This window comes from Acinonyx jubatus, chromosome D3, assembly GCF_027475565.1.
Source record: "Acinonyx jubatus isolate Ajub_Pintada_27869175 chromosome D3, VMU_Ajub_asm_v1.0, whole genome shotgun sequence".
NCBI classification, from domain to species: domain Eukaryota; kingdom Metazoa; phylum Chordata; class Mammalia; order Carnivora; family Felidae; genus Acinonyx; species Acinonyx jubatus.
In genome coordinates this window covers 92,060,842-92,077,417 of record NC_069392.1, presented here as the reverse complement: position 1 = coordinate 92,077,417, position 16,576 = coordinate 92,060,842, and the positions used below count along the sequence as shown (strand labels likewise).

Genomic DNA, 16,576 nt, shown 5'->3' with positions numbered 1-16,576 from the left:
CACCGTCCGCGTCCTGACGGCAGCCCGGACAGCAGTGAAGCCGGGCCGCGTGTCCTGCTCTGCCTCCTCAGGGTGGGACCCTCGGGGTGCGTTGGCTCCTGGACGCCTCCTGGGCCCCTTCTGGTGCCGGAAGGCCTGTTCACCCCCAAGTCTCCCACTGGTATTCTTTGACTCCTCCTCAAAATTTGAGAAGACTATAGTTTTGAGACTCAACAGCATTTTCTGGACGTTTTATGTGTGTTGTGGAACGTGTAAGAAGGCCTTTGCTTCCTCGCTTTAAAATCCAAGCATACTTAGGAAAGCTCACAGAAAACAAACAGGAAAGAGCTCCCAGCTAGCCCACTGGGGGCCATGGGACGATGGGGGCCGTGCTCCAAGACGATCCCAAGAACTTGGGAGCTGGTGTGGACACTCAGTGGCCGCACTCAGGAGGTGCCTGGCCTGGGGCGCTTCACCACACAGTGCCTGACGCCTGAAGCCGTGTTCTGTGGTTGTGACACGGGGCCCCCAGCCCACGTCTGTAACGCACACACACTCCCAAGGCCGGCTGCAGAAGCGGACATCGAAGCTGGCCTTGCAGCTCACGCACTCGCGTCCAGCTCAGATTCAGGGGAATGAGGTCTGTGCTCCCGCCCTTACGGCATTTTATAGGCCTGGGCCCGCAAGGCCGCACACTGGATGAAGAGGGCCCAGACCCCCGTGCGCCAGGAGGCTCACGGCGAGGACAGGCCAGCTTCCCCTTGAGTGGCGTCAGCCCGCGGGAAGGAGGCCGCGTCGGCGCCCAGCAGGCAACGCACCCCGTCCTCCTCGCCGGCCCGCACAGCGCTGGCGGCAGCCTCCGAGCCGTCCTGTGGTCCCAGCCGCGCCAGCTTCCGCAAGAATCCGTCCAGCCTGGTCACGGCGGCGGGCCGCTGACACCACGGGCCTGACCCCGGGGGGATCTCCTCACTGGTGTGGACGAGCGGCGCAGGCCAGCCACCGCACGGCTCTGAGTCACCACCCCCTCCTGTCAGGACTGCTGGTAGCCGCCCCGACGGGTTTCCTTGCCAGCCCCCCGCCCTTTGCTGCCTGTGCCCAGCACCACAGCCGCGGGGGCTCCCGAAGCCCGCCCGCCCACCATCCCTCCGACCGACCTCCACGCTCCGGGTCTGTTCCCGCGGACAAGGCTGCTCTCCACACGGTGCTGGCGGGGTCGGTGCCGTGCCCTCCCCCTCGCCTCCCGGCACGCTCCAGCTAGGGGTCCCTGTGCTGGCTGTCCCCCTGCCCCGAGCACCTGCCCAGATGCCGCAGCCACAGCTTTGTTCACACTGTACCTCTTGTTGGGGCCTTCCTCGCTCAGTTTACACCACCACCCACACCCACGTCCTTCCCCAGCCGCGCACCTGCCGAGTACTTTCCTGTCTCCATAGCACTTTTCTCCTCCTGAAGGAGCAGGTAATTCGTTGTTTCACCAATCGCTTATTTTTTTTTTACTCCTGCGAGAATCTGAGCCCCGTGAGGGAATGGCTGTCATTCTTCTGTTTTGCCCAGGACGTATCACACACCCCAACACTGTCCCTGGAGCATAGCGGGTAGTCAGGAAATATTTGCTGGAGGGACAAACCAGTGGATGAATGAGCCTCAGACTTGCCCCAGATGTTCCTAGCACATATGGCCCCGACACGTCACCTGCCCCTTGAACGGTGGCAAGAGCGGGTGTGAGTGTGGCTGTCCAGTCCACGGACACAGGAGGCTTCTGTTGAACCGCTTTGAACCGACGCAGGGTTGCCCACGAATGGAGCCCACGTAATTTCCCTGGAAGAAGCCACAAGGGTTGTACTAGGGTGGGAGTCGGGGTCCTCACCTGTGGCACAGAAAGAACACCGAGCGGGGTCAGAGGCCCGGGGTTGACCTGTGGCTCTGCTGCGACTGGCTGGGGCCCCACCGAGGAGCTCTGGTCTCCTCACCAGTGAGACGAACACCCGGCTCTGACGGGCCACAGCCCACCCTGGCTGGGGGAGCCCTGAGGGGCGTGAAGTGTGTGACCGTCACCGGTGTGGGGAGACCCAAGGTGGCCAGGGCACAGGCAGGGACGCCAGCAGCCTGCAAACAGGGCTCCACATTCTCCTCCCGTGACGCTGCTGGGTAGTGCCACATTATCCGGGAACACGTCCTCTCCATTAACTAACGTCTGAACCTCTTGGGTGATTCAACACGTCCTGATTCAAACGCGGGCTCCCGGACATGATTTAATATCGCAGAAATAGAGCGAGGATTAAGTTAATACGAGATGTTCCTCAGGGAATGAAGCGTTCAGACCAGCGTCTCTCTGAGCGGTAGGAGATTCGTGGCGCCTTACTGGAAGTACCAATCGTGGCCTCATCCCCGTGAGAAGGGAGAAAGCTTACTCCTTACGTAATGTCACCGAGGGAGTGGACAGTCGATTTGGTGGCAACCACGGCAACTTGTAATGCCCTCCGTTCCAGCCACCACGGGACAGGTGGAGCCCACACTCAGGGCATGACGGTGGCCAGGCGGCTGGGCCGACACCAAGCTCCTGCACCTCAAGAGCCGTGCAGTCTCAGGAAGTCACTTGGTTTTGCTAGAGCCACAGATCCCACATGAATAAGCCGGAATAAATAATAGTACGACAGCACCCGCCTTGTGAGGAAGGCAAAGGCCACGTGAGCGTTCAGGACAGTCTTGGCACGGGAGTCCTCCGCACATGTTAACGCGTACGTGTGCCTACGCGTTGTTGAAAGCGTATTGCAAAGGGCCTCTTGGCCAAGAGCAGCGTGGTGTCTGTCCTTATCAGCTTCGTGCCGTAGCTGTCCTCTCTGGGGACGGCACCTCAGATCGGCTTTTGAGTAGGACACAGAGCAGGAGCCCACTCCGTCCAGTGATGCTCCTTCCGTGGTGGATGCCGAGCTCTGGGGTCTCTCAGGACAGGCTCCCACTCTCCCGGGAACCTCGCCATGGGGCCCAGGTGCCACATGTGAGGAAGCCTGGGTGACACAGGGAGGCCACACGCGGGCTTTCCAGTCGCCCGCTGAGGCCCCGGGCGTCGTGGATGCCGTGCCGCAGAGACGTGAGCGTGTGCTGGCATCATCTGTTCCACAGAAGGGGTGACCACACGCTGGCGAGGGAGGGCTTGGGGCGCCCTGGGCCCGTCACTGCCCCTGGGCCTCCACACCTGCACGTGCGGCCCCTATCCCTGACCGTGCCCAGGCTCAGGCGGTGGGCGGCCTGGGAGGGACACGTATCTCAGAGCCAAGAGGGGGCTCCTGTCCACTCACAGGCCGGCCCTAGGAGGGCACACTTGTGTCCGTGTTGCTGCTGTGTCTCGAATGCCCAGAACACCACCTGCACTTAGTAGGTGCTTGGAAAAAAAAGTCTGAATTTGAATCAAGGCTAAGGGTGGACCAGAGTCGAGTAAGTACTTCCCAGGGCATCCCTGGCGTTTCCCACATGCGTATGTGTGTGAACAGAAGGGTGTGGTCACCCCAGTGTCACCGAGGCTTTTTGGGAGATGTAACAAATAAACAGCAGGTGCCGGGACATCATGACATTTGCAGTTGTGACCCGGAATGGCTCAGCCCCGAAAGAGCTCCTGTGGGGGCCTCGCGGTCACAAGGGATGCCTTCCCCCAGGGGGCACCTGGCAGGCGTGCCTGTCCTATGGGTTAACACACTTCAGAGGGCGGCCCCCGGGAAACAAGGTCATCGGTCCTGCAGCAAAGACAGACCACGGGGCCCCCTGTGTGGTCCCAGGGCCACGGGGTGCCATCTGCTCACATTGTGGGTCATCACAACCGGCACCAGAGGTGGAGGTCAGGGCTCCACGGGGCACAGGACGTCCACGGCAAAGAGCTATTCACCCAAATGTCAGCGGTGCCCAGGGAGGACCCCGTTCAAACTAGCCTGTCTGACTCACGGAAGCAGCCGTGCAAGGAGAGATGGTACAGCCCGGCTGAGGCTGGGGCGCCCCGACGGGGGCGTCCCGGCGAGGAGGAAGCTCAGAGTGGTTTGGCCTCAGCTTACAAGCCATTACTTTGGGATCTAAAAATGTTTTCACACTACAGATGTTGCAAGATAATTAATGCAGCAATTAAAGCCTTTGGTTGTTGCTCCTGCCTCACTTTTGGTTCCGGTGTCTTCACGGAGCCGACTCCCTCTCTGCTCCTCACTGGCCACCGCGGCCTGAGCTGTCTGTCCTCAGGGCAGGGGCGCCCGGCTTTCCCAGGCCCCCTCGGCCCTCCCGGCCTGTCTGGTCCTCTCCCGGGCACACACGCCGCCTCTCAGTCCAAACACTTAACCTCTGAGATGACCCAGTTCACAAGAGCAGACGCATGAACCAGACCCTCTGACAGCAGGGACACATGACGCCCTTCGGCCGGCCGGCTCCCGTGGGACGGTGTCTGAGACCACCGAAGCCCAAGCACCCTCCCCTCGGGACACGACAGCTCGCAGGCTAGTACTGGGCCAGGAGCCGCTCTGTCTTTAATTCTTACTGTCCCGCCAAGTAAAGGTAAAGATGAGTTAAGGTAAAGATCACCTATCAGTTAAAAACAAAGAGCCAACTGTAAATAACTAATTAAAACATTTTGTTTAATGTTGACTGATTTTTGAGAGACAGAGAACAACAGAACACGAGCGGGGGAGGGGCAGAGAGAGAGGGGGAGGCCCAGAATCCGAAGCAGGCTCCAGGCTCTGACCCATCAGCACAGAGCCCGATGCGGGACTCGAACCCAAGAACCGGGAGATCATGACCTGAGCCGAAGTTGGAAGCTTGACCCATTGAGCCGCTCAGGTGCCCCAGATAACTAATTTCAAACAAAACATGATTCTTCGGAGATTTTCATAGTCTTAAAAATTAGTACTCTTAGGATCATTCCTATAATGCCTTTCTGATTTTCAAACCCACATGTGTTCAGTTATTTTGTTTTGAAATGGATTATTTTCTATATGTCAAAGCGACACAACTTAGAAAAGTCTCTAAAGTGTATCTGAACAGACCTGAAGATGTGCTAATTAAATGTATTTGTAGCCGTGTCATCGACGGAAAAATCGACGATTATTTTTCAGTCATGATGTATTAGAACTACATATCATCTCCAAATCTGTAAGACACATGGAAATCTGGCAACTAATTACCCGCACAGCACAGCTGCAAATAACTGCCTCGAAGGTTTTTTAAAATTAAACTTTTATGATTGCAGCGGCCCCGTGCTGCCAGGCAGTGGCATCGTGCAAACTTGCAGGCCGGTCTCACGGCCAGGGTGTCATGTGGGCACTGACCCGGTCAGAACCCCAACCAGCAGGAGACCCCTGATGCCCCCTCCCTCCCGCCCCTCCCTTACCCTGGACTCGGTTCGCCTGCCCCTCCCCCCCCCTGGACTCAGCTCCCCCTCCCCTCCCCTCCCCCGGCCTCTGCTCACCCACCCCTCCCTGTCCTCCAGTCAAACCCTGGAGTGGCGTCTTGATGGGCCGTTAGGAAGCCGTCCGGGACTGGCTCCCTTTGCTCAGCATCGGTCTCTGGAGGGTCATCCACGTTCCTCCTCCTCCTGGTGATCACTCGTGGCACGGAGGGGCCACAGTCTGTTAACCACCCACAAGTTGTGGCTTTCTTCCTCGTTCTTCTCTTTTTTAAATGTTTCTTTATTTGTTTTGACAGACAGACAGAGAGAAAGAATCCCAAGCAGGCTCCTCGATATCAGCCCAGAGCCAGATGTGGGGCTCCAGCCCACGAACCGTGAGACCATGACCTGAGCCACCAGCCGAGCCACCCAGGCACCCCTGATTTGGGGGAGTTTTAAGTCATTATTTCTGCAGGAACTTTCAGCCCCACCACTCTTCTCCCCTTCCGGGACTCCGACAGCATGAGTGTCAGATCTGGTTATGGTACCGCAGTCTCTGAGCCTCTGTCCATTTTATTTTCGGTCCGTGTCTTCGCTGCTCTTCAGGTTGGGCGAATGCGGTTGTTCTGCTCTGCGTCCACGACTCCTCTGTCCTTCCTGTTGGAGGCCGAATCCACCCACCGAGCTTCTCATATCAAGTTTTGTGTTTTTCTGTTCTAGAGTTTCCATTGCCTTCTTTTTTATGTCTTCTCTTCCTTCACTGAGACTTTCTATGTCTTTGCTGAGACTCTCTTTCCGTGTCTGCTTCAGGCATGTTTGTAACCACTTGTTGAAGCGTTTTTACAGCAGCTGCTCAAATAATTCTGTCATCTTGGTGTTGGTGTCTGCTGATTGCCCCTCATTTGGTTTGCAATCTTCCCGGTTCTTGGTGTGATGACTGATTTTCCAGTGAAACCTGGAAACGTTGGGTTTTATGTTACGGGCTCTGGATCTTATTATAACCTCCTGCTGTAGCCGTTTGGGAGAGTAGAGTGAACACTCCCCACGTAGCCCATAAGATCACACAGATAAATGCTAACAACGCACTTAGCCATCAGGGACCGGTCCTTCCCACCTGAGCCGTGTTCGCCAGAAGCGCCGATTCCTGAGGGGAGGCAGGCAGAGTCCGGGGTGGGATCTCGTGCTTTGTGTCCAGAAGCAGAGAGGCACTCCGGTGTGAACAGACAGGCACACGGAAGGGACCTACCCTACCGCAGATGCCAAGAGTCTAGACACGGAACGACTCAGCTTCTTGTAAAACATTAGCAAATAAAGGCTGCGAGTCTGTAGTGACGCGGGAATAAAAGAGAAACAGAGAGGAGGGAAAAAACCTTCGCCGCCATCGGAGGGCGGGCGTCTGCACTGCGCCGGCTACCCAGCCTCCGAGAGGGGGACGTGGCTTTACCATGAGTACGTTTGGGCTCACCCCTTAATCCGGTAGAACAACTCAGCACGGCCATCCTGACACTATGTGCCTCGAACGTGACGCAACGTGCAGAGTGACTGGCACCACGGGCAGCCGTCTGGCTCTGCCCCGAGTACACACTCCGATCAGACACGTAGACCCACACCCCAGGGTCCAGAGAATACGGGGCGATAGAGAAACACCACACAGAGACGAGAGCAGAGGCCTTCCTGCAGAATGACTCCTGCATTCTTCACAGAGTCAGTGATGTGGGGGATCAGCCAGTGGGAGGAATGTTCTAGAATCAGGATGGCCTGATTCTCTTTGATGGAGTCAAAGTGATTGAGACATACCAAGCGATGAAGTTTATAAACCAGATTAATTTCATCCAAAAAATCTATAAAAGACAGTGTTCGGACAATTGGGGAAATCTTCAGTGTTACGTGGTATTGTGGTTATGGAAGAGAGTGACCTTATTTTTTAGGAAATTCATACTTAATTATTCAGGGATAAATGTCTTGATTTCTGTAAGCTAGTTCCAGAACGGTTCATTATTTCATTTTATATGAACGCACACACGTTTCGTGTATGTACACACACATACATGGGTTTCCATCACACTACTCTTTCTACTTTGTGTATGTTTGAATCTCGGTGAAAAAAAACCTGGGGAAAAACAGCCAAAAGCAAAGCAAAACAAAACACAAACTCCAAACCGACTGAACGTAATTCTCGTGATGTTACTTTCTGGGTTGGGCATCCATACCCTTGACCGTCTGCTGTGGGTCATGAGGGTTTCCCTTTCTCTCTCAATCCCGCTCAGTCTGACGGATCCAGCCGCCACCTACAGCCTTTGGATGGAGCCCGTGTCCGGGACACAGCGTGGCCCCAGGCCAAGGACCCAGCTGGGGTGCGCGCTCGTCTGCTGTGTCCTATGTCCGCTCCCGGGAACCCGTCAACGCACAACGCTGGTCTCTGACCAGACAGGACAGGTTAATCTCGTGAAAAGACATTCACACTGATCTGTCCCTTTCATTCGCGCAGCACACGTTGACCTGCGCAGCCTCTGTCCATCCGTGGGTCTCGGTGAAAGTGCACTTCTGAAACTGTTGTAGCCAGATCTGGGTTTCGTTCTCTCAGGTCCTGCTTTCTCACTCCCCAAACGCCACGCGGATGCGGGCGTTAAATTAGAATCACACGTGACACCGTCCGCCACAGGACCGGTCACATCAAGGCGCAGCAAGAGACTCAGGTGAGACATCAAGAGACCTGAGCTAGGCCCGGAGCCTGAGGCTCACAGAGACACCACGGCAAAGGAAAGTCACAGGGTATCCCTCTCTGCCAAATTCTAAGGGACACGAAGCTTCTACCTTCCCTGAGGAGGGGGGAGTCCGGGCTCGCAGCAGGGGGGGCCCAAGTCTATATTCCGGCTCATGACGACCTGCCTCCCACGGGGCCGTGGGGAAGGGATGTCCCCTTGAGACCACGCTGAAACGACACGTCCAAATGCTGGAGGTTCCCTGCCAGCCGGGCGCTGTGCCCAGCAGGACTCTCGCCGCCCAGGCGGGGAAGCCGGGGGATGAGTCAGAGGACAGGGCTGGGAGAGGCGTCCTGGCTGTGACGGCTGTGTATCTGGGGCCCGTCACCCGGATCTCTCAGGGTCTCAGAGTCCAGGTGGTAAACCCAGGGTCGAATGAAACGCTCTACCTCTCCTCCAGATTTAAGGTCTGTCAACGCCAGGTAAGAGTGGACGGCAAGGGAGCCGTGGTGTTTTGGAAAATAGCAGACTGGGGAGGAGGAAAGTAGCAGCAAAGACTGAAGAGGGGAGGGGCTCAAGCCCGTGAGGAGAGCCTGGGGGGCAGGCAGTGCAGGTGAGGGGGGGTGTAGGTGAGGGACCCCCTGGGGGGGCAGGTGCGGGACCTTGGGGGGGGCAGGTGAGGGAGGGGGTGTAGGTGAGGGACCCCCTGGGGGGCAGGTGAGGGACCCTGGGGGCACAGGTGAGGGAAGGGGTGTAGGTGAGGGAGGGGGTGTAGGTGAGGGACCCCGGGGGACAGGTGAGGGACCCTGGGGGTGTAGGTGAGGGACCCTGGGGGACAGGTGAGGGACCCTGGGGTGCAGGTGAGGGAGGGGGTGTAGGTGAGGGACTCCGGGGAGCAGGTGAGGGAGGGAGTGTAGGTGAGGGACCCCGGGGGACAGGTGAGGGACCCTGGGGGTGTAGGTGAGGGACCCTGGGGGCGCAGGTGTGGGAGGGGGTGTAGGTGAGGGACCCTGGGGGGCAGGTGAGGGAGGGGGTGTAGGTGAGGGACCCCGGGGGGCAGGTGAGGGAGGGTGTGTAGGTGAGGGACCCCCGGGGGGCAGGTGAGGCAGGTTGGCACGGAGCTGGTTGTGAGCTATGACATCATCCCTTCTCCGGGTGGTGAGCACCCCAAATCCCCTTCAAGCCTTCAGTCTGGGATCTTGGGAGGGGCTGGAAGAATAAACAGTCCTGTGGGGGATGGGGAAGGCCGGAGCCTTGGGGACTCACAGGACAAAGGATGGGGCTGGGGGACAGCGGACACAGGCTCTCTGGGGGATCCCAGTCCATCCCGCTCTGCAGTTAAAACTCAAGCTGGCACCCTTGACCGCCTCCTGCCGGCCTTCCCGAGTAGCCCTGGGCTCCGGGGAGCCATCCTGAGGGGACAGGTGTGCAAAGTGGCCTAGCTCAGGACACAGGTCATGGGCTGGCTCCTTCCTATCCCTCACCTAACCTCTGAGGAAATCAGTGCGTTTGTGGCATCGTATGGTAAGGTTCTTTAAATGAGATCGTTTCACCAAAAAGATCAGCCTCCCAGTTTTCTCGGGAGTGGGACGTTGGGGACAGGCACGCTTCTTACCTCCTGTCGGCTTCCCCGTGCGGGGGCTCATCCCAGGCGGCCCTTTGCAAATGCTGCCATCTCATCAGACCCCTGCCAGTGCTTCTCAGGTCCCTGAAACGACACATCAAATCCCCCTTTAGGGCACGGCTTCTTGACCGTGGTTGGGTCATGAACTTGTCAGAGAATGTGACGACCACAACCCATCTCCTCGGATATAATCTACATCAGCACACACATAATCGTGGCTCGGCCTGGGCCCCCCCGGCCCTGTGCGTTCCACCCAAGGTCATATGGACCGGCGTGCGGTTAGGACAGAGAAGCCGGGTCCTGGCTCCTCACCTCTCTCTCTGCACCTGGTGGCTTCTGACCTCCTCCCGGACGTCTGGGCACCGCCAGTGCTCGCCACATCCTACGCGCCCAGAGCGTCTCCTTCCCTCCCCCCGAGAACCAGCCGCCCCTGCATCGATGAAGCTGCTGGAACACAAGTCTCTGTAACCGGGGCGCCTGCTCCCCCTGCCTCGGTGTCCCCGGTCCAGCCGACCCCAGGTGTGCACCACGTCCCCTCCAGGTCAGCCATACCGCGGGGCCCCACGAGACCCGTGAGGGGCAGCCTGGGGCCCCCCACCCGCGGTCCCATTAGTTTGCAAAGACAGACACACACGCCCTCGTATGTGCCTAACACACCCCTCTCTGCCCGGTGCCTATTTTTGAGAAGACGAGCTGCTCCAGTCCAATTGTAACTGCTAAATCTGTTTCAGTGTATAGGTAAGAGGATTATAATTAGCACACTTGTATGCAAATGTACTGTCAACTTCATTTTTCCTCTGAAGCAGCTATTTATGGGAGTATTTTTGCTTGTGGAGTCCAGAGAAGAGAGACTTCCCTCCGCCCACCACACTCCAAGCGAGCGCTGTGAGCAGCGGGCAGCGGACGGGTGGGCAGGGGAGCCGCCCATCTGCTCGCCGGTGCTTTCCGGCCCGCAGCTTGCAGGAAGCGCAGTCCTGGAGGGAGTGGCTGACACTCCTTCTAGCATTTCCCAAGTCCGCCCTGAGCACCTCTCACCCGCAGTGAGAACCTGTGCAGCCCCTCATCCGGGCAGGGGCTGGACCCTTGGCCCGTCCAGGGCACGGCCCTCAGGGCGCTTCTGCCCGTCGGCCACGTGAAAACCCAGCTCCTTGAAGGCCGCGGAGACGTGTGAGAGCTGCTACCCTCAGCCGCTGAGTCCCCTGCCCTGTCCCGGCCCGAGCCCCCGCTCCATCCGGACGCCACGGCCCTGGTGCGGCTTGGCCCTGGCTTCCAGGACGGAGCCACCGAAATAGCAGGGGAAATAATGGGAGCTCGGTTTGAACCTCCCATGGGTTCCGGTAGTTTCCCTGTTCCCGCCCTCTGCCCACGGGCACCCCCGGCACCGGACAGGCCGGGGTGGGGGCTGCAATCCGAGGGTACAGGGTCCGTTTCGGACAAGCCGCCAGGCTCCACTCTGGCTGCACGACCCCGGGGAGTCTCTGCCGAGCCCTCAGTGAGGGGTCCCCAGGCTGGTCCTCAGGCCTCTGTCGCGTCCCCATAAAGGACCAGCGGAGACCAAAGCGGGCCCCCCTCCCCACCCCAGTGACAGCAGGCACAAACGGCAAATCTCGCTGACCCCAACAGGAAGGGAGCAAATTTCCCAGATGATTTAATTTTACTTTTCAATCACGACAACTCTTAATTGGTAATTTCTTTCTCAAATCAATTTTATCAAACAAGCGATTAATCACTGCTCTGCCCCTGAAACAGAACGTAGCGCACATAATTCAACTTTCCGTGAGAAGCCGTGTGCACAGTTGTGAAGTTGCCTCGCCGTGGTGCCAACGGCACGTGTGCGGGTGAGGGGGGGGGCACCGACGGCCAGATTTCTGAGTGGCCGTCATTTCCCCACAGAGGGGACAGCACGCCTCCACGGGGTCTGGTGCTGCCCACTTTTGCAAAAATAAGTCTTCACATAAAGTCGGAAGCAGCAACCTTCACGTGGAGAACTCACCATCCAGGGCTCCCTCAGCCAGTGTGACGAGAACGCTGTCGCGCTTGCCCCGACTTTCGTGCGCCGACACCGCGGGCCCCCCTCGCTGCCAGGCTGGGGCAGATGCGGACCCCGGGGGCACGTCCCACAACCTGAGCCCACAGACCCACAACGTCCCCTTCAGGGAGCTTCCTTTCTGCGTCGCTTTCAAGACAATCTTTTCAACCCTGGGCAACGATAGGGGGACAGTCGCGCGCTACGGGTTTGTGTGTGATGAGAGGGAAACCCATGAAATGGTGATGCGATACGTCTACCTTTGTGAGTCGTCTGTGCTGGCACGGACCACCCGGTATTTGCTCTGGAAGCTGTGTGAGCCGGCAGCAGGGACGGTCAGAGCCTCCCGTCGCCAGGCTCCCGTGATTCCCAAGCACAGAAACTACTTTCACGGTGGGCACTTCTCCAACCGACAGCACGGAAGGGGCATTTCGTAAAACCACACGCTGGCTTATTTTCTGAAACCTGAGAGTGAACAGTAGTCTGTAATGTGTTGCTTTGAAAATAATCATGCTTAAGATTCTAGGAGGGCAGGGGCGCCCGGGTGGCTCAGTCGGTTAAGCGTCCGACTTCAGCTCAGGTCATGATCTCACAGTCTGTGAGTTCGAGCCCCGCGTCGGGCTCTGCGCTGACGGCTCGGAGCCTGGAGCCTGCTTCCGATTCTGTGTCTGCCTCTCTCTGCCCCTCTCCCTCTCGTGCTCTGTCTCTCTCACTCTCAAAAATGAATAGATGTTAAAAAAAATTAAAAAAAAAAGATTCTAGGATGGCAGTCTTTTCCGGTCACTCAAACTTCTCCCCCGCCCCCCGCCTTTTTTAACCACATGACTATATTCAAAAAAATTTAACTTTTGAAATAGAATATAAAAAATCATGAGACACTTTGAAGTCTTCTATGCAAATAAGTCTGGAAACCTAGAGGAAATACAGACGGTCAAAACTGATCCCACGAGGGAGATGTAAACATGCCAATCACCACTGAGGAAACAGAGAAAGTTATGAAGGAATTACCTAGCCTACAAAAAGTACCAAACCCAGATGAGTTCATTGGGAATTCTACCAAACCTCATAAAAGACCTGATAGTCCTGATGCTCTAGGAATTATTCCAGAGCATGGAAAACAAAGAAAACTTCTGAATCCCTTTTACAAAGCAGGTAAACACTGATACTTAGGCCAAACATGATTAGTGCAAAGAAAGAAAACGATAGTCCAGTATCTCTCATGAATATCAATGCAAAAAATCTAAGCAAATATTATAAACAGAAAAAAACCCCAATGTGTCTTTAAAAAAAATACTAGAGGGGCACCTGGGTGGCTCAGTCGGTTAAGCCTTGATCTCTTAATCTTGGCTCAGGTCATGATCTCATGGTTCGTGAGTTTGAGCCCCGCGTCGGGCTCTGTGCTGACAGCACGGAGCCTGCTTGGGATTCTCGATCTCCCTCTCTCCCTGCCCCTCCCCACTCTTGCGCGCACGTGTTCCCTCTCTCTGAAAATAAATAAATGAGCTTAAAAAAAATACTAGGAAAAGTGGAATTTATTCCAGGAATGCAGGACAGGTTCAATAGCATCATACACCATAAAAATAAATCTAAGGGGTAAAGCATCATCTGATTATCTCCATAGACACCAAGAAAGCCTCTTAACAATGTCAAGAAGCTGAGGAATATTTCATTAACACATAAACTACCACGTGAAAAGCCAGTCTCTGGTTCAGTATGAGAGGTGTTCCCAGAAAAAGCAAGGGAGGGACACCCGCTGTCTCTGAAATCACTCACCACCCTCCTTGAGGCGCGAACTAATGAAATCGCACAGCAACATGAATTAGAGGAGGGGGTAAGCGAAGGAGGGAAAGCCGTGTCCGCTTGGAGACGACAGCACGCTCGGAAAATCGCAGGGAACCAATGGTAAAACTTTAATGACAGAACAAAAGAACTGAGTGAGGTGGCAGGCCACAAAGCCAACAGTTTTCTTCACACACACAAGAAACAGAGGACGTGACGATCGAGAAGTCCATTTACGACAGCAACAGAAGAAAACCAAATACGTGGGAAAATGTTTCCCAAGGAATGTGTACAGCTTTTACAAGGAGCAATTGAAACACACTCGAGAAACACAAAAGGAGAGCAGAACACAGGGAGGGCATCCCTTGTTCTTGGACAGGACAACCCAGCATTTTATACAAAAAAGTTTTCTCCTAAGGTCGGTTTATACGTTCAATTCAATCCCAGTAAAAGGGCAAGCCTTTTATGGAGTCAGTCACATAACGCTATGATTCAGATACACACGCGTCGTCAGGAACACTCTGAAGAAGAAGTTAGGAGAAAAGCCAACATATAAAGAACTCTTACAACTGAGGGACGAAGAACCACAAACCCCATGGAGAAACAAGGGAAAAAACATGAAAAGGCAATCCACAAAAAAGACAAAAATGGCTCTCAGACGTGTGAACAAATGTTGACGCACACTCATTGTCAGAGAAACAACAGTGAGACGTCATTTCTCGTCCGGGAGGCTTGAACGAGTTACAAAGCCAACTGCACGGCACCGTGAGGCCGCCTTGCAGGTGCAGCCCCCCGGAGCGGGTCTGCAGAGAACCTCAGAGCGCGCAGCGCGGGTCCCCCGCAGCAGACACCGGAAACACCCGTGCGGGGGAGGGACCGCACACACCTGGGGGTCCACACGTGGGGTGTTGCTGGGCGCAAAGGTCCCTAGACCTGGTGTGCGCTCCGGGGCAGGCCGTGAGGTGAGACACAAGGGGCAGAGGAAAACGCAGAGTGTGACATGCTTTGGGTGACACAGAGGTACGTGACAATACACACGTGTCTGACTACAGGAAGAAATTCGGGAGGGTGACCCCCTCCGAGCGCCCTCTGCACGGCTATGACCCTTAGAAACACGGTGGTCTCCACAGCCCCTCAGATGCCACGAAATAAATGAGACTTCAGCTCACATGCCACATAAAGCACGACGTCACTGCGGCTGAGGAGGCGGGACCCGACCCGAGGAGCCGTGGGGACAATCCAGGGCAGTAAGAGCTGTGCACAGAGGGCCGGCTCAGGCCCGCACCTTCTCACGGGCTGACAACGGCCCTCTTCTCAGCCAAGGGGCAGGGGATAGGCTGAGAAGGCCACGCCAAGTGTGCTGTGGGGGCCTGGGCAGGGGCCTGGGACAGACGTCAGCAGGACATGGGCACAGCCGAGGGAGGCTTCCAGCCCGGTCAGTGCGCAGGACCAGCGTCCACGGCCTGGTTGGGTCACTGTGTTCTCGTCAGGTGAGACGTGACATTAAGAAGACGGGTGAGAAGGCCCTGTACTAATTTTGCAGCTTTTCTGTAAGCCTAAAATAGTTCAATAAAGCCTTTTTGTTTTTGGTTTTTTTAAATCTAACTCTTCTGCTTCAACCCTAGGGCACTGGAATGAAATGTTGTGAGTCTGCATTTGACCAGTTTTCCTAGAAACCTCACACCCTCCCCCAAATATTAGTGCTGGGAGTTTCGCACAGGCCAAACCTACCAGGATGTTCAGCCCACTTCTAGGATGGCTTCTCAAAACCCCAACGGTGTTTTCTTTCCAGAAATAGAAAAAACCTATTCTAACATTCATGAGGAACATTGGGGACTCGGAATTGCCAAAATAACCTTGAAAAGAACAACAAAGTTGGAAGTCTCGCACTTCCCAACCTCCAAACATACCACAAAGCTACAGTAATCAAGAGTACGGCCCTGGCAGACGCACAGACACACTGATGAGTGTCACGTACCAGGAAGTCCAGAAATAAGTCCTCACATCCGTGTTCTGCTGATTTTAGACAAGGGTGCCAACACCACTCAATGTGGAAAAAACAGTCTTGTCCGCAAATGGCACTGGCAAAACTGGGCGTCCGCATGCAAAAGGGTGAACTTAAATCCCTACCTCACACCATTGATAAAACTTAACTCAAAGTACATAAAAAATCTAAGTTTAAGAACTAAAACTATAAAACTCTTAGGGAAAACACAGTGTGAAACCTTCACAGCTTTGGATTCGGCAGTGGTTTCTTAAATATGCCACAGAAGCACAGGCAACAAAAGGAAAAAATAGATCAATTGGGCTCTATTAACGACATTTGTTCTCCCATGGACACTATCAGCAAAGTGAGAAGATAGCCCACGGAACGCAGAAAGTATTTCCCCGTCACGTACTCAGTAAGGACTTAACATTGACAATGTGCAAGAGCCCCCACAACTCCACAACAACAAAACAGCCCAGTTAGAAAACGGGCAAAGGACTGGAAGAGACATTTCTTCAAAGAAGACATACGTATGGCCAATAAATGCCCAAAAAGATGCTCACCGTCATTAGCTATTGGGGAAATGCAGATCACAGCCGCAATGACATTTCACCTGCCACCTCAGGGATGGCTAGAATCACAAAGACAGAAAGCAACAGGTGTGGGTAAGGATGTGGAGAGACCAGAACCCCGTGCACGGCTGGTGGGATGTAAAGGTGCAGCTGCTGTGGAAGAGTCTGGAGGGTCCTCAAAAATTAAACATAGAATTATAATATAACCATGCAATCCCACCCCTAGGTAATGCTTAAAATACTCGGAAGTAGGGACTCCAGCAGATACGTGTAAGCTAATGTTCACAGAGGCCTTATTCACACTCACCAAAAGGTGGGAGCATCCTCCAACGGATGGATGGATAAAGACAATGGTATATTTGTACAATCTTCTGTGTTTTTTTCTTGAAGTTAAGAGAAGAAATGAAAAAATAATTATAAGGTAATTTAAATTAAACTACGTATTTTTACCAAAAAAAAAAAAAAAGAAAAAGAAAAAGAAAGAAAATGAGGTCTAAACATGCACTGGGATGTTTTCAGCCGCAAGAAGGAGGGAGGTACTGATCCGCGCA

General features: G+C 55.1%; 1 protein-coding gene across 1 annotated transcript in view; it reads right to left on the bottom strand.

Moving 5' to 3' along the window:
• KCNG2 (potassium voltage-gated channel modifier subfamily G member 2) overlaps window positions 1-16,576 on the bottom strand; it is a 68,712-nt gene that overhangs the window by 33,761 nt on the left and 18,375 nt on the right. Inside the window, exon 2 of the mRNA XM_027069229.2 lies at window positions 9,653-9,745. The gene's annotated coding sequence lies outside the window, so the exon portion shown is untranslated. The remainder of the gene's footprint in view (window positions 1-9,652; window positions 9,746-16,576) is intronic.